Raw genomic sequence first — 18,206 nt, forward strand, 5'->3', positions numbered from 1 at the left:
TTCTATCTTGATCGTTATGTGTTCAATAATGTGGAGTTTGGAATTAATATGAGCTTATGGAATCACTGGTTCTCATTCTAAGTAGTAGCATTCCATTCATGAGATCATATTCATGTCATTATCATAAATCCAGAAAATGCTTTCTTTGTTATAACATATGTGAGATACTAGTTTTTTATGTTTACATCAATCTTCTCACATATAACTAGTTTAGGGTGTGTAGTCAGAAAATCTGTGTGAAAAACGAGAGTACTGATAGGAGCATATTCATGCAACTTAAATGGCTTGTTCTCGTGCATTTACGTTCGGTTTCTCTAGTTATTTTAGTCCTTTATGCTTCTTTTGTGTGTTTTCAGGTTCTAAGGGCTTAGGGAGCAAGAAAGTGCATTTTGAGGCTATTTGGAGCATTTTTGGGCATGGATTGGATAGCTTAATCATGGAGCAAAGAGGATGGACGAAATTGAAGCCTTGTATGCTCTTTGGGACATAAAACAAAGGGCCTAGCCCAATCAAACAAATCCTTTGAGCCATGGAAAACCTCTAGCCCAATCAAACAATCCATCAAAGCCATGCAAAAAACACCAACACATGCACTCACATGCATTCACATGCATTTCAAGCACAAAACACCTTCAATGTCGTGACTTCCCCTTCATTCCAGCCATTCCACATGCAATTCCAACCTAACCCACATGCAACTCTTCATCATTGCACCACAAATCAGCCACTCACATGCATTCACACACACTTCACACAAACAACAAGTCTTTGCCGTGCCTTCCACACCAATTCCAGCTTTTCTTCATCATTGCAGCCGCTTTGCCCTTTTATTTATGCATTAAACCTATTTCCTTTCCCTAAATTGCAGCCACAATCCACACCTTTCCAACCTAGCTGCACCCTACATACATTAATTAGTCATTCTTTTCATATTGCACTCACATGCATTCACATGCATTTCAAGAAGCAAAACAACATTGTGCCGTGAGCTTCCCTTGCATTTTCAGCTTTCCTCCTTGCATTCACATGCATTTCCAACCTAGCATTCCATTCTTTAATCATTCCTAGCTGCCATTCACATGTTCTCCCATCCATTCTCTCCCTATAAAACCATGCATTGCATTCATACAATTCATTCATTCACTCCCCATTCCGTCTCTCCATTTCTCACACCACAACTAACACAAACACTTCCCCTTAGAATCCAAAACCGTGAGTCTCCCTTACAATCCAAACACCATCCTTCCATTTCCACCACTCCCCAAACCATTCACACCATCAAACTATCCCTAGACCTTGTGCTACAACGAAGAGGAATAGAAGAGTGCCTAAACGTTCATACAATTCAAGTTTGAGTTGTTGGAATGTTTAGGTGTTTCTTTGATTTCAATGTTTAATTTCAATACTCTTTGTTTTGTACGAATGAGGAATGGAAGATAAGAGGGCCTAAACGTTCATACAATTCAAGTTTGAGTTGTTGGAATGTTTAGGTGTTTCTTTGATTCTCTTTGTTTTGTACCATGAGGAACTAAAACCCCCTTGGCTAGGGGGTAATTCGAAATATATGTTTATGCTTGCATTTTGATTTGATTACTTCTAATTGCGTTTCATAAGTTGTGGATTCAATTTGTTTAACCGTTTGACTGATAACTTATTTATGTATGTTTATTGAGAATGCGCGCTTAATTTTCATGCATGAATATGACGCTAGAATATAAGTGAGTTTCACCTAATAGTTACGAACTTATATTCACAAGTAGTGGAGGTTGCTTATAAACAATCGCGTTAAACGAATTCTTGGCATAAGTTTCATGCAATCATAGTAACGAATGCCTCGTCAATACTTATAATTTTCATAGAGCGTAATGATTCTTGCTTGTATCTCTATCATGCAATCATCTAGGAGACTTGTGGGGAATGTTTTGGGTTGTCGTATGCAATCATCCAATTCAATAACGTTAGGAAGATTTGAAGGTTAATTAGTGCATCACGGTTAACTTGGAGTGTTGAGAATTAATGATTTGTTGAAATGCAATTGGAAATCGTTTTATTATGCAAGTATAACATATGTGGAGATGAACCCCGTAGCTAACTTTCCATCCATTCAATTCCATCCATTTGTTCTTTCTTTTCTTGTTTCTGTTTTCATGTTTAATTTAACTTGTTGTTCAATTATGTTAAACATGTGGAACTAATTTCTTTTTAGTTAGAGGTGAATTTGAAGCCATGGACATATGGTGGTTATGATTTGATTTACTCCAGTTATGAATTCATGAACTTTAGATGTGGTTTACTTTTCTGTTTTGATTAAGAACTTGTTTATGTATGTGGGTTGAGGGTCGACACTTAATTTGCATGCCTAAACTCGATGCTAGGATATAAGGGAATTTCACCTAATCGTTATGAACTTATATTCATGAGTAGTAAAAATCGCTAGTCACGATTGTGTTTAGTAAACCCTAGGCTGGATTAAAATGCGTATTCCATAGTTATGAATGCCTAGTCGATGTTTATGATTTCCGTTGAACTTAATGATCTTTGTTGAATGTCTCTATCATGCGTATTCCATGGTTAGGGACTTTGATTAGGAATGCTTTGGATTGTCGTATGCAATCATCCAATCCAATGAATCTAGGGAAATCTGAAAGTTAATTTAAGCGGACCTAATTAACTTGGAGCATTGTCATTCATCGTTTGTTGAAGTCATAACTGGGAATCAAATTATATGCATATGTTCATGTGTGGATAAGGAACCCTCTAACTAGTTTTTCATCATTCTATTCCATCAATTTCGTTTGTACAATCTGTTTTGTTTCCAAGTTTCTATTTTAGTTTAATTTCATCCAAAACTCAATCCCCCTTTACTTTATTGTTCAATTTAGTTAGAAATCAATTTAGTTTGTGTCTAAAAGTGTTTTGATTCATTTTGTTTCCCAAATTCGTCCAAAGTACTCAAGGTGCTCAAAACTGCCCAGAAAGTGTTTTTAAGGTAGTTTCAAGTGCTTTGGGTACTGTTTGAGTCTTTTCGTTTTTTTTAGTGTTTTAAAGTTTAGTTTTGCATTCTTTGAGTCTAGTAGAGTGTTTCATATTGTTATTTTACGTTTTTGAGTCAAATCCAAGTGGTTAACAATCCCTCCTAATCCCCGGTCTAGAACGATCCCTACTTATACATATACTACAATTTGACGAAAAGAGGGTTTAATTTGTTTGCGTATAAATATCACATCAAGTACATCTAGTAAGGAATTGAGGGAATTCTCTAAAGGCATGTTACTACATTCAAATCATGGTTTTAAATGCTTAATTGTGAACTAGTATGTGGTGACTATGAGTAAGAATGTACTTAAGTGTAAAGATGGCTAAAATCTGTGGGAATAATGATTTTTAACATGTCATGTGCATTGGAAATCTGAGACGATTGTTGGAAGGTGTAGGTTGTGTTTTGTTCGTTTTGTTTTGTTTTTGGTTTCTTTTGTTTTGTTTTGCTCGAGGACTAGCAAAAGCTAAGTGTGGGGTTATTTGATAGGAGCATATTCATGCGACTTAAATGGCTTGTTCTCGTGCATTTACGTTATGTTTCTTTAGTTATTTTAGTACTTTAAGCTATTTTCGTGTGTTTGTAGGTCCAAAGGGCTAAAGGAGCAAAAAAATGCATTTTGGAGACTTTTGGAGCACTTTTGGGCTTAGGATGGATAGCTTATGCTTGGAGCCAAAGTGTTGGACGAAATTGAAGACCTAATTGAAGACCAAAGTGTTGGAACCTTGTTCCCTTTAGTTTTAGGACATTTAAACCTTTCCTATATCCTTAGCCGTGCATAACATTCCAACATTCCACTTCTTCATTTCAGCCACACTCCCACATATCATTACATATCATTCACCACTTATCATATCATCCACTTATCATATCATTCACTTATCTTATCATTCACTTATCATATCATTCACTTATCATATCATTCACTTATCATATCATACACTTATCATAACCATACACTTATCACTTATCACAACAACAACCTTGCACATGCACATTCATCCACATGCACCCATAATCATTCACTCATCTTTAATCCACATGCATCTTCCATAAATCAAATCAGCCACATCCACATGCACTTATTCCACTTCATCATTACACCACATTCTCTCTCTTTAATCCACATTGATAGGAGCATATTTACGCACCTTAGTTTAGCTTGTTTTTGTGCATTTATAGTGTTTTTCCTTAGTAAAGTAGTCTTTTAAGCTAGTTCTATGTGTTTTCAGGTTTTAAGGGCAAAGTATGCAAAAGGATGCATTTTGGAGCCTTTTGGAGCAAATTAGAGCTTGGAATGGACATCATATGCTTGGAGCCAAGAGGATGGACGAAATTGAAGACTTGAAGATGATGATTCCTACTTGAGCAAGGGTTCCTAGTTGAAGTAGGAAAGTCCCTAATGGAAGATGGTTTCCTAGTTGAATTAGCATTCCTAGTTAAAATGGGTTTCCTAGTTGAATTAGGATTCCTAGAAGAACAAAGTTGCCTACTCAAACAAGGTTTCCAACTTGAAGTAGGAAAGGTGATAGGAGCATATTCATGCGACTTAAATGGCTTGTTCTCGTGCATTTACGTTATGTTTCTCTAGTTATTTTAGTCCTTTATGCTTCTTTTGTGTGTTTTCAGGTTCTAAGGGCAAGGTATGCAAAAGGATGCCTTTTGGAGCCATTTGGAGCAAATTAGAGATTGGAATGGATATCATATGCTTATGGTGTCACTGGTTCTCGCATCTAAGTAGAAGCATTCCATTCATGAGATCATATCTAAACATGCTTATTAACTCCAGAAATTGCTCTCTTTATGATACATATATGTGAGTGTTCGTTTTCATATTTACATCAATCTTCTCACATGTAACTAGATTAGGGTGTGTAGTCAGAAAATCTGAGTGAAATTTGAGTACATATCTTGTAAGGAATTGAGCAAATTCTCTAAAAGCATGTTACTACATTCAAAATATAGTTTTAAATGCTTAATTGTGAATTAGTATGTGGTGACTATGATTAAGAATGTACTTAAGTGTGAAGATGACTAAAATCTGTGGGAATGATGATTTTTAACGTGTCATGTGCATTGGAAATCCCTAAGACGGTTGTTGGAAGGTTTAGGTTGTGTTTTACTTGTTTTGTTTCGTTTGGTTTTGTTTTGTTTTTCTTTCTGTTTTGCTCGAGGACTAGCAAAAGATAAGTGTGGGGGTATTTGATAGGAGCATATTCATGTGACTTAAATGGCTTGTTCTCGTGCATTTACGTTATGTTTCTCTAGTTATTTTAGTCCTTTATGCTTCTTTTGTGTGTTTTCAGGTTCTAAGGGCAAGGTATGCAAAAGGATGCCTTTTGGAGCCTTTTGGAGCAAATTAGAGATTGGAATGGATATCATATGCTTGGAGCCAAGAGGATGGACGAAATTAAAGACTTGAAGTAGGAAAGTTAAATCCTAAAAGACCTCATGTTTAAGCATCATTGAAGACTCCTACGCATTTTAGAACACAAAAACAACATTCCTTGCAACCTTAGGACATTGTCGTGTGTTTCCTTGTGTCTCCCTTCCTTGCCATGCAAGGAAGGGCTTTGTTCCCTATTTTAAACACTTAAAGCATTCATTTATCATATCATTCATTTATCATATCATTCACTTATTATAAGCATTCACTTATCAAACCATTCGCTTATCACTTCCATTCACTTATCACTTATCACTTCCATTCACTTATCACTCACCACATATCATTCATTTATCACTTAACATATCATACACTTATCATAATCATTCACTTATTCTTTCATCATTCAACCACCAATTCAACACATGCATCTTCAAACATATCAACCCTACAAGCACATGCTCCCCCTAATCCCTTGCCGTGCCTTCCTCAACCATTTCAACCACATTCTTCCACTTTGTCTCTCATCATTTCAGCCACATTTCTAACTCACATGCATCACATTCATTTCCAAACAACAATCATTTCAAATGCCATGCATTCACATGCATTTACACCACCAAAAACCCCTTTGCCGTGGGCTTTCAATGCCTTTCCAGCTTTCCCTTTTATTTTCCAGCTTTCATTCTTCACAATTTCAGCCATTACACATGCATTTCAAACCTTTCAACACCCTTTAATCATCTCCCTTTAAGTTATGATTTTATTTCCTAACCCTACATGCATTATTTATTAGCATCTTCACATGCATTCACACACACTTCACACAAACAAATCCATCCATGCCGTGGGTTCCCTTTGCTCCCCTTGTGCAATTCCAGTTTTCACATGTGTCCTAGCTGTTTTTCCATCATTCCTCCACACAAATGCTTAAACAAACAGCCATATGTTCCCTCCACTACCCCTATAAATACCCTAGCATTCATTCATTCATGCATATCTCATTTCATACACAACACCCCTCAAACACTTCCATTCCCTCCCCTAGCCGTGAGTTCCCTTGTAATCCAAAAACCATTTCTCCATTCCCCTTCCACTTCTCCACCACTCCTTTTCCATTACACACTTCCATCCCCCAAACCAATTATCCCTAGACCTTATGCTTCAATAAAGAGGAAGAGAAGAGGGCCTAAACGTTCATACAATTCAAGTTTGAGTTGTTGGAATGTTTAGGTGTTTCTTTGATTTCAATGTTTAAATTCAATTCTCTTTGTTTGTACGTATGAGGAATGGAAGAGAAGAGGGCCTAAACGTTCATACAATTCAAGTTTGAGTTGTTGGAATGTTTAGGTGTTTCTTTGATTTCAAAGTTATAATAAACTAAACCCCCTTTAGCTAGGGGGTGATTCGAAATATATGTTTATGCTTGCATTTTGATTGGATTACTTCTAATTGTGTTTCATAAGTTGTGGATTCAATTTGTTTAACCGTTTGAATGAATATGACGCTAGAATATAAGTGAGTTTCACCTAATAGTTACGAACTTATATTCACAAGTAGTGGAGGTTGCTTATAAACAATCGCGTTAAACGAATTCTTGGCATAAGTTTCATGCGTATTCCATAGTAACGAATGCCTCGTCAACACTTATAGTTTTCATGATGCTTAATGATCTTTGATTGTATCTTTATTGTGCTTTTCACGTAAAGGACTTTTGGAGAATGTTGTGAATTGCGTTGCGCTAACCCATCCAATTCATTAACTTAAGGAAAACTTGACGGTTAATTTAAGCGGACCTAATTATCCCGGGGCGTTGAGAATTAATGATTTATTGAAATGCAATTGGAAATCGTTTCATTATGCAAGTATAACATATGTGGAGATGAACCCCGTAGCTAACTTTCCATCCATTCGTTCTTTCTTTTCTTGTTTCTGTTTTCATGTTTAAATTAACTTGTTATTCAATTATGTTAAACATGTGAAACTAATTTCTTTGTAGTTAGAGGTGAATTTGAAGCCATGGACATATGTTAGTTATGATTTGATTTACTCCAGTTATGAATTCATGAACTTTAGATGTGGGTTACTTTTCTGTTTTGATTAAGAACTTGTTTATGTATGTGGGTTGAGGGTCGACACTTAATTTGCATGTCTAAACTTGATGCTAGGATATAAGGGAATTTCACCTAATCGTTATGAACTTATATTCATGAGTAGTAAAGATCGCTAGTCACGATTGTGTTTAGTAAACCCTAGGCTAGATTAACATGCGTATTCCATAGTTATGAATGCCTAGTCGATGCTTATGATTTCCGTTGAACTTAATGATCTTTGTTGAATGTCTCTATCATGCGTATTCCATGGTTAGGGACTTTGATTAGGAATAATTTGGTTGTAATGCGTATCCCATTCAATCCAATGAATCTAGGGAAATCTGAAAGTTAGTTTAAGCGAACCTAATTAACTTGGAGCATTGTCATTCATCGTTTGTTGAAGTCATAACTGGGAGTCAATTTATATGCTTATGTTCATGTGTGGATAAGGAACCCTCTAACTAGTTGTTCATCATTCTATTTCATTAATTTCGTTTTTAGAATCTGTTTTAATTCCAAGTTTCTGTTTTTAGTTTAAATTCATCCAAAACCAATCCCCCATTTATTTTAAAGTGTTAGATTAGTTAGAAATACATTCATATTGTTATTTTACGTTTTTGAGTCAAATCCAAGTGATTAACAATCCCTCCTAATCCCCGGTCCAGAACGATCCCTACTTGCACCTATACTACAATTTGACAAAAAGAGGGTTTAATTTGTGCGCGTATAAAACTCGCATCAAATTTTGGCGCCGTTGCCGGGGATTAGAAAATTTGCTAATCCCTTGGATTGTTTTATTTTCGTTTGTTTTTATTCTAGATTCTTAATCTTGTTTTGTTTCTTGTTTTAGGTACTAGTTCATGACTCGGAGATCTCATCCGATTCGTGAACATATCCTGGAGTGATTGGGTTCTTCGTCCGGCTGCAAGACGTAAAAGAAAGCGCTACTTGGGAGGCAACCCAATGCACTGAATAAAACAAAGCATGTTCATAAAAAAAAAAAAAAAAAAAAAAAATAATAAAAAAAAAAAAAGAGATACTAAACATGGAGAAAGGTGGAGCTTCACAAAGGTTGTTTACGTGAAGCCCCACTACGAGGCGCAGAAGCAGAAGGCATAGAAGCGGGAGGCATCGAAGCGGAAGGCATCGGAGCGGAAGGCATCGGAGCGGAAGGCATCGGAGCGGGAGGCATCGAAGCTAGAGCATTCCAGGCCTCAATACTTGGCCAAGCGCTCGATGATCCAGGAAAAAGATGCCTCTGGAGGAAAGACGAAAACCTTTGACGGTCACTGTGAATCCGACCTTCAGACTCTTGCAGCTCATCAAGCTTCCTCTTCATGCCCGTCGAATAGTTGTTTGCAAGCACGTGCAAACTTCTATTCTCATACTTCAGCTGCTGGATCTCCTGCTTGAGACTTTCCACCTCTGCCATCAATGATTCCACCTGACGGGAGCGGGCAAGCAGGCGTTGGCCCATGTTGGACACAGAACTCGCACACTGAACACTAAGTGCGAGGGACTCTTGAACGGCCAACTCATCGGACCGTCCTGACAGCAGCCTACTATCCTTCGGAGTGAGGAGGTTCCTAGCTACTATTGTAGCTGTTGTGGCGTCCTGCATCACGGAGTCTTCACCTGTGAGAGGACCGTTAGAAGAAAAGAAAGAAGGGCGCCATACGTTACCTTGACGCGGCGCGCCCGCATCACTGTGATGCGAAATATATTAAGCACACAAATTAAACCCTCTTCTGACAATTGTAGCAAAGTATGTAAGTAGGGATCGTTCAAAACCGGGGATTAGGAGGGATTGCTAAACTCTTGAAAACTGACCTAAGAAGTCCAAAACAAAGTTAAAAACACTAATTTGGACTCAAAGAATGAAAAACCAAAGTTAAAACACTAAAACAAAACAAAAACTCAAAACAGCAACTAGAAGACTCAAAACTGCCTAAAAACCACTTTCTGGGCAGTTTTGAGCACCTACACTAATTTGGACGAAATTGGTTGAAAACTTGACTCAAAACACTTAAAAACATGAACCAAAACAATTTCTAACTAAATTGAGACTTCAAAGTAAAGGGGGATTTGATTTGGACGAAATTAAAGTTGAGAAAACAGATTGCAAAGTAAAACTGATTTTGAAACGTTTTTGGGGTTTTTAATGGATGATGGATTAGTTAGGGGTTCTTTCTCCACACATGACAAGTATGCAAATGACTCGATTTCCAGTTATTCCTTCATAGAATTATGAATGACAATGCCCCAAATTAACCGTGACATCACTAGTTAATTCTCAAGTTTTCCTTGTGTTATTGAATTGGATGACATCATACGACAACCCAAAGCATTCTTCAAAAGTTCCTTACATGACATCATAATAAAGATACAATCAAAGATCATTACGTTCAATGAAAACTATAAGCATTGACAAAGCACTTGTGACTATGACATCATGACACTTATGCTAGGAATTGAACTTAACGCGATTGTGACTAGCAACCTTCACTACTTGTGAATATAAGTGTGTGACAATTATGTGAAACAAACTTATATTCTAGCATCATATTCATGCAAGCCAATTAAGTGTCGACCCCTAATTAACAAACACAAGTACGTTATTACTCGCACAGTTAAGCCAATTGCATTCACGATTCAAGAACTCATAACTGGAATTTATCAAATCAACTTGCACACATAGTTATGGCTTCGAAATCACCCCTAACCAATAGGGGTTTAGCCACTCATGTTCATAGCAAAATGAAAGGAAAATAAATTAAAAATTGAAATCATAAAACGAATTACACCTAGAATGCACCAACGACGAAGCTTGAGCATCCAAGAGTCTTTCCTTCTTTCTCCTTGCTACGGCACAAAGGTGGATGGGATGGTTGGGATGTGTTTTGGGATTAGGGATTATGGAATTGGATGGAGGATAGGCACGACAAGGTGTAGTGTTTGGCTGGAATTGTGTTTCTAGGATTTTAAAATGTGTAGAGTGGTGTGGCTAGATGAATGGACGAAAATTGGGTGAATGAGTGATCCCCCCAAGTGCCTTGCTGCAAAGCCTTATTTATAGGGCTAGGAAAGGTTTTTGAACTTAGTTGAAACACTTAAAGGATATATGTGTGTAGCTTGGACAAGGTAGGAGACAAGGTAGGACGGCTAGGAGACAAGGTAGGACGGCTAGGAGACAAGCTAGGACGGCTAGTGACAAGCTAGGACGGCTAGTGACAAGCTAGGACGGCTAGGAGACAAGCTAGGATGGCTAGGAGACAAGGTAGGACGGCTAGTGACAAGCTAGGACGGCTAGGAGACAAGGTAGGACGGCTAGGAGACAAGCTAGGACGGCTAGGAGACAAGCTAGAAATTAGGCACCATGTGTGATTAGATAAAGCCTTCTAGAAATAAGGTTTTTTTAGGCCCCCTTGCAGCTCCCTAACTGAATTCAAGCCTTCAAATTCGTCCATCCTTATGCCTCCATGCTTGCACTATCCAATCTTGGCCCAAAAATGCTCTAGAATGCTCCAAATTGCTTCTTTTTGCATACTTTGACACTAAAACCTGAAATTGCACGAAAATGACTTTAAACACTAAACTAACTAAGGAAAAACAACATAAATGCATGAGAACAAGCCAATTAAGTCGCATAAAAATGCTCCTATCAAATTCCCCCACGCTTAGCTTTTGCTAGTCCTCGAGCAAAACAAAGAAATAAAACAAGACAAAACAAACAAACATAATCTAAACCTTCCAACGTTTGCCTCAGGGATTTCCAATGCACATGACATGTTAAAGATTATCATTCCCACAGATTTGAGTCAATTTAACACTTAAGCACATGCTTAATCATAGTCACTACTTACTAGTTCACAATTAACCAATTAAAACAATGTTTTGAATGTAGTAACATGCCTTAGAGAATTCCTTCTATCCTTAATAGATTTGCACTCTATTTTCACTCAGATTTTCTAACTACACACCCTATACTAGTTATATGTGAGAGAATTGATGTAGATATAAAAACGAATGCTCACATATATGTATCACAAAGAATGCAATTTCCGGAGTTAATAGGCATGTTTAGATATGATCTCATGAATGGAATGCTACTACTTAGATGTGAGAACCAGTGACACCATATGCTCATACCAAATTCAAACTCAACAAATTGAAACACATAACACTCAAGATAGAAGTTTAAGGGTTGCAACGGGGCTTGGGGTATTGGTTAACAAAGAAAGGATAGGGAAAACAAACGTTACTTCAAGCATTAGTAAGCAAAGTAATGAAATTAAGACTTAGAATTCACTTAGTTTGCAGAAATTAACTTAAAAACACAAGGGGAAGACTTTAAACAACTTCTTAGGGCCGAATTCAACTTTTTGGACCCTTTCTTCAACAAACAACACCTTGGAACTCTTTTTCTCATGTTGTTCAACTCTTTTCATACTTTTTTTTTTTTTTTTTTTTACGAATTTTTCTTTTCTTTTCTTTCTACTTCCCCCCACACTTGGTTTCTGCCATAAAGGAATTCCATTTGAATCATGCTTACTATACTTTAAGAACGAGGGTATGGATAGTCCTAATCTAGGCTAGGTGAAGGTAATGTGGGTTAACAAAGAAAAGGCTAAACAAGGCTCAATGGGGTTAACACCTAAACATATAATGGAGTAGGGCACACGGCTTTTTGGTTAAAGTGGTGGTCACTACACAACTTCATCTTGAATATGTGTTATGCTAATCAATACCATGCTTTGAATGAAATGGGCATGACTTCTAGTGTTTGGAACTAAATGATGAAACGCCTTCTAAGTAGCAACCAAGCAAAGAATAATGAGATCATGCAACGATTTTAGAAAACAAAGAATGCACAGATTTTAACTCTCCAAATAAACGTTTAGGTTCAAGTCTCACAAGGTTGTAGCGTTAATTTGAGTTCCTTCCTTCAAGCATGTTACAAAAACTGATTTTTTTCTTTTATGATTGCATGTGAATTCATAAGTTATAACCACAACGAAGCATAAACATAGAGTAAATCAAACTTTCATCCATGTTAATCACTCTCTTTAACAGCCATGTATTTAAAAACCAAATCCTCATCATTGTGTTGGAAGGTACCCTAAGACACAAACAAACACACAAAAACAACTCTTTTTTGGGTTTTTTAAAACAAATTTTTCAAATTTTTCTTTGATTTTCGGATTTTTATTCAAAACATACTAAAACACACCAAAACTGCTTAAAAACACTTAAAAACAGCAAGGAACAAGTTTTGAAATAATGGGTGATAAAATCCCACGAATTTGCATGAAAAACACTTAGTTACCCCCCCACACTTAAAATCAAACATTGTCCTCAATGTTTTAAGCATAAAATCACACAAAGAAACACACAAACAGCAAGTAAAACAACTAAATAGGCAGATTAGAAAGAATCAACAAAGATAAGGGTTTAGGAACGCAAATCTGGAATTGGAGTGCTTTCTAGGTCTTCCTTTGTTGAATGGCATGGGTTGCCTCCCAAGTAGCGCTTTCTTTAACGTCTTGCAGCCGGACGAAGAACATGTTCAGGCACCATTGGTGCCCACGGCATGGAGTGAGATCTCCTCCACAACCTGCCCCACGGCATTCTCATAGTATGGCTTCAATCTATGTCCGTTGACCTTGAATTCCACCCCATTCCTTAAGCTTTGGACTTGAACTGCACCATGTGGAAAAACATTAGTAACAACAAAAGGTCCAATCCATTTAGAACGTAACTTTCCGGGAAATAAACGTAGACGAGAATTAAAAAGTAAAACTTTCTGCCCAATTGTGAAGGTTTTGCCCCTAATCATCTTGTCATGAAACGCCTTCGTCTTTTCCTTGTAAATGCGGGCATTCTCGTAGGCTTCATTCCTTAGTTCCTCAAGCTCATTCAATTGGAGCTTCCGATGCATTCCAGCAGCATCTAAGTCCAAATTGAACGTTTTGATGGCCCAATGTGCCTTATGCTCTAGCTCCACGGGTAAGTGACAAGGTTTTCCATAAACTAGCCGAAATGGAGACATCCCTAGGGGTGTTTTGTAGGCAGTGCGATATGCCCATAGTGCATCGTCTAAACGCATGCTCCAATCCTTCCGGTTAGGCCCCACGGTCTTCTCCAAGATTTGCTTGACCTCTCTATTTGATACTTCGGCTTGGCCACTTGTTTGTGGGTGATAAGGTGTTGAAACCTTATGCTTGACATTGTACTTCTTGAAGAGTGCCTCAATGGTCCTATTGCAGAAATGTGAACCTCCATCACTTATAAATACCCGCGGCATCCCAAATCTAGAGAAAATGTTAGTCTTGATGAAATCTGAAACCACTCTAGAATCGTTAGTACGGGTAGCTTTTGCTTCTACCCATTTAGAAACATAATCAACCGCAAGCAAAATATAAGTGAAACCAAATGAAGAAGGAAAAGGACCCATGAAATCAATACCCCAAACATCAAAGATTTCAACATTGAAGATGGGTGTTTGCGGCATTTGGTCTTTTGCACCAATAGAACCTGTTCTTTGACATCTATCACATGTTAAGCAAAACATTCTAGCATCTTTGAACAATGTAGGCCAATAAAAACCAGATTCTAACACTTTACGAGCTGTCCTTTGGGTACCAAAATGGCCTCCACATGCATAAGAATGACAAAATGCTAGAATTGAGTTAAAATCAGAAGTTGGCACACATCTTCTAATAATCTGATCTGGGCAATATTTCCATAGATATGGATCATCCCACACATAAAATCTTGCATCATGTATCAATTTATCACGTTGAACCTTGCTTAGGGTGTTAGGAACTTGCTTAGTCACCAAGAAATTGACCAAATCGGCATACCAAGGGGTACTTACCTCAATGGACAGAAGTTGTTCATCCGGAAACGTCTCAGAAATGGGGAGGGATTCTTCTTCACGCACCAATCTACTCAAGTGGTCAGCCACCACGTTTTCACAACCTTTCTTGTCCCTAATTTCAATATCGAACTCTTGAAGTAGGAGCATCCAACGAATGAGCCTTGGTTTGGCCTCCTTTTTGGTGAAAAGATACTTCAAGGCTGCATGGTCAGTGAAAACAATTACTTTAGTTGCAATAAGATATGATCTAAACTTATCTAAAGCAAATACAACCGCCAAGAGTTCTTTTTCGGTTGTAGAATAATTCAATTGAGCATCATTTAAAGTGCGGGAAGCATAATAAATAACATGTGACTGTTTATTTTTCCTTTGACCCAAAACAGCCCCAAGTGCATAATCCGAGGCATCACACATCAATTCAAATGGAATGGACCAATCCGGGGGAGTTATGATGGGTGCCGTGGTTAGGAGCTCTTTGAGATGCTTGAATGACTTCTCGCATGCCTCGTTGAACTCAAAAGACACATCTTTTTGGAGGAGGCGGCATAGGGGTTGTGCAATCTTGGAAAAGTCCTTGATAAATCGTCTATAGAATCCTGCATGACCAAGAAAAGAACGAACCTCTCTAACCGAAGTAGGAGAGGGTAAGTAGCGTACAAGATCTACTTTAGACTTATCAACTTCAATTCCTTTTTCAGAGATTATATGACCCAAAACAATACCTTGTTTAACCATAAAATGGCATTTTTCCCAATTTAAAACAAGGTTTGTTTCAACACAACGTTTCAAGATTAAAGTGAGATTATCCAAGCATTTATCAAAAGAATCACCAAAAACACTAAAGTCATCCATGAATATCTCAATAATCCTTTCAACATAATCAGAAAATATGCTTACCATACACCTTTGAAACGTGGCAGGGGCATTGCACAAACCAAATGGCATGCGTCGATATGCAAATGTTCCAAAGGGACAAGTAAAAGTGGTCTTTTCTTGATCATCCGGGGCAATGACAATTTGATTATAACCTGAATATCCATCAAGAAAGCAATAAAAAGAATGACCCGCTAACCTTTCCAACATTTGATCTAGGAACGGCAATGGGAAGTGGTCCTTCCTTGTGGTGGCATTTATCTTCCTATAATCGATGCATACACGCCAACCGGTTTGGATTCTCATGGGTACAAGCTCATTCTCGGCATTTTCCACAACCGTCACTCCGGATTTCTTAGGCACACATTGGATAGGTGAAACCCAACGACTATCGGAGATAGGATAAATGACTCCACAATCAAGAAGTTTGATTATCTCCTTTTTCACAACTTCCATCATTGGAGGGTTAAGACGGCGTTGAGCCTCTCTAGTTGGTTTGGTCCCCTCCTCAAGAAATATGTGATGCATACAAGTTGTGGGGCTTATACCTTTGATATCGGCCAATGTCCATCCTAGGGCAGATTTGTACTCCTTCAACACATGCATGAGTTTTTCCTCCTCTTCTGCCGTGAGGGATGATGATATGATGGCAGGCAGTGTCTCATTTTTTCCCAAGAAAATGTACTTCAAATGGCTTGGCAAAGGTTTGAGTTCAAGGATAGGTGCCTGAATTATGGATGGAAGCAACTTGTTAGTCGAAATGGGAATGGACTCTTTGTTAGGAAACTTACCATCATGTATTGGTGATGACTCAAGGGCAGCAACTACTTCAAGAAAATCCTCACTAGGAGGCACGGCATAGGATAGTGTATTTGTGCCGTGGGGTTGCATGGATGTTGCTCCCTTGGTTTTGACTTCTACACCACTTGTAATGACTTTTTCAAGCATATCATCATTCAAATCTTCAAGGTATCCCTGCGCCAAAGAGTCAACAGTATCAATAGAGAAACATGAATGATCTTCACTAGGATACTTAATAGAATCAGAAAGATTGAAATTAACAACTTCCCCATCAAATTCCATGGACAAAGTTCCATTAAACACGTCAATCTTAGTCCGGGCCGTTTTCATGAATGGCCTTCCAAGTAGAATGGGCAGCGAGGGTGCATGATCCGATTCATCCATCTCAAGGACATAGAAATCCGCCGGAAAGATCAAATGATTAACCTGCACCAAAACATCTTCCAAAACTCCCTTTGGATAGGCATTAGATCTATCGGCCAATTGTATGATAACACCATCCTTTTTCAATGATCCTAGGTTCATAGAGACATATATGGAATATGGCATAACATTTATAGAGGCACCTAAGTCAAGCATGGCAGATTCAAATCTAGTGTTACCTATGACACAAGGAATGGTGAAACTACCCGGATCTTTGCATTTGGGAGGTAGTTTGCGTTGCAAGATGGCGGACACATTCTCACCTACTTTTACCACTTCCTTGGTCGACATCCTCTTCCTAGTGGTGCACAACTCCTTCAAAAACTTGGCGTATCTAGGGACTTGCTTGATTGCATCCAACAAGGGTATGTTCACTTGAACTTTCCTAAATGTCTCAAGGATGTCCTTTTCAGCTTCTTCCTTCCTTGTTTGCATAAACCTACTAGGAAAAGGAGCATTCGAAGGAAAAGCATTAGTAGAAACCGAATTTGACACATTCTTACCCTTTTTGGCCGAATTAGACAGTTTTGGGGCACTAGGAACTTGCGGCAAAGACTCTCCCACCTTTGTCATGGGTTTGCTTGATTCTTCCTCTTCAATTTGCAAGTTTTCATCACCTTTGGGACCTGATTGTGATGGTGTAGGATCTGCCCCAATCTCTTTTTCACTTCTCAAGGTTATGGCTTTTGCACTTTCGAAGCTTCCCTTTGGATTTGGAACGGTGGAACTAGGGAGCTTTCCTTGTTCACGAAACTGCCCCATAAACTCGGCAATTTGCCCCATTTGTTTCTCCAATTGATCCACCCTTTTGTCTTGGTTTTGCATAGCCTTAGCTTGATCGTCCTGCCCATTAGACAACTTAGTTAGTATCTTAAGAAGTGCATCATTGTCAAGAGACGTACCTGAGGCACTTGGGCCGGATTGGGCTTGATTTTGGGGTGGGCCGTAGGTTTTGGGAAAGAACCCAGGGGGTTGTTGCCTAAAGCCTCCTTGGTTTTGAGATTGTTGGGGCTCCCTCCATTTGAAATTTGGGTGGTCTCTCCAACTGGGATTATATGTGTTGGAATAAGGATCGTTCCTTGGTTGGTTTTGGCCTTGAAACCCAATTGCATTGGCGCTTTCCCATCCACCATTTTCAATCAACTGTGGACATTTTTCAGAGGCATGTCCATGCATAGAACATACGCCACATACAATTGGTCCTTGCATCTTCATGCCCTCGGCCAACTGAGACACAATAGAAGTAAGATTAGCCAATTGTGAATTAATGTCGGAAGTAGAACTTACCTCATGAACATGTTGCCGTGGGGGTCCTCTTTGGCCTACTCCTTCGTATTGTTGATCGTTCAACGCTCGATTAGAAATCAAGGTCTTGGCAGCCATAGGTGTTTTGTCCACTAATGCTCCACCTGCCGAGGCATCGAGCATTTGACGTTCTAATGGTAGGAGGCCCTCGTAGAAGTATTGCAAAAGTAGCTCCTCCTTCATCTGATGCTGTGGACAAGAAGCAACAAGTGATTTAAAACGTTCATAGTATGCAGGAAAAGACTCACCTTCATCTTGTTGAATTCCACTTATTTTTTTACGAAGAAGAATGATGCGAGAAGTTGGGAAAAACTTCTCCAAAAACGCTCTTTTCATACTCTCCCATGAAGTGACAGTGCCAGGAGCCAACTCGTATAACCAATCCTTAGCTTTATCCATTAAAGAGAA

This window comes from Pyrus communis, chromosome 7 (assembly GCF_041283825.1).
Source record: "Pyrus communis isolate YQ-2024b chromosome 7, ASM4128382v1, whole genome shotgun sequence".
NCBI lineage: Eukaryota > Viridiplantae > Streptophyta > Magnoliopsida > Rosales > Rosaceae > Pyrus > Pyrus communis.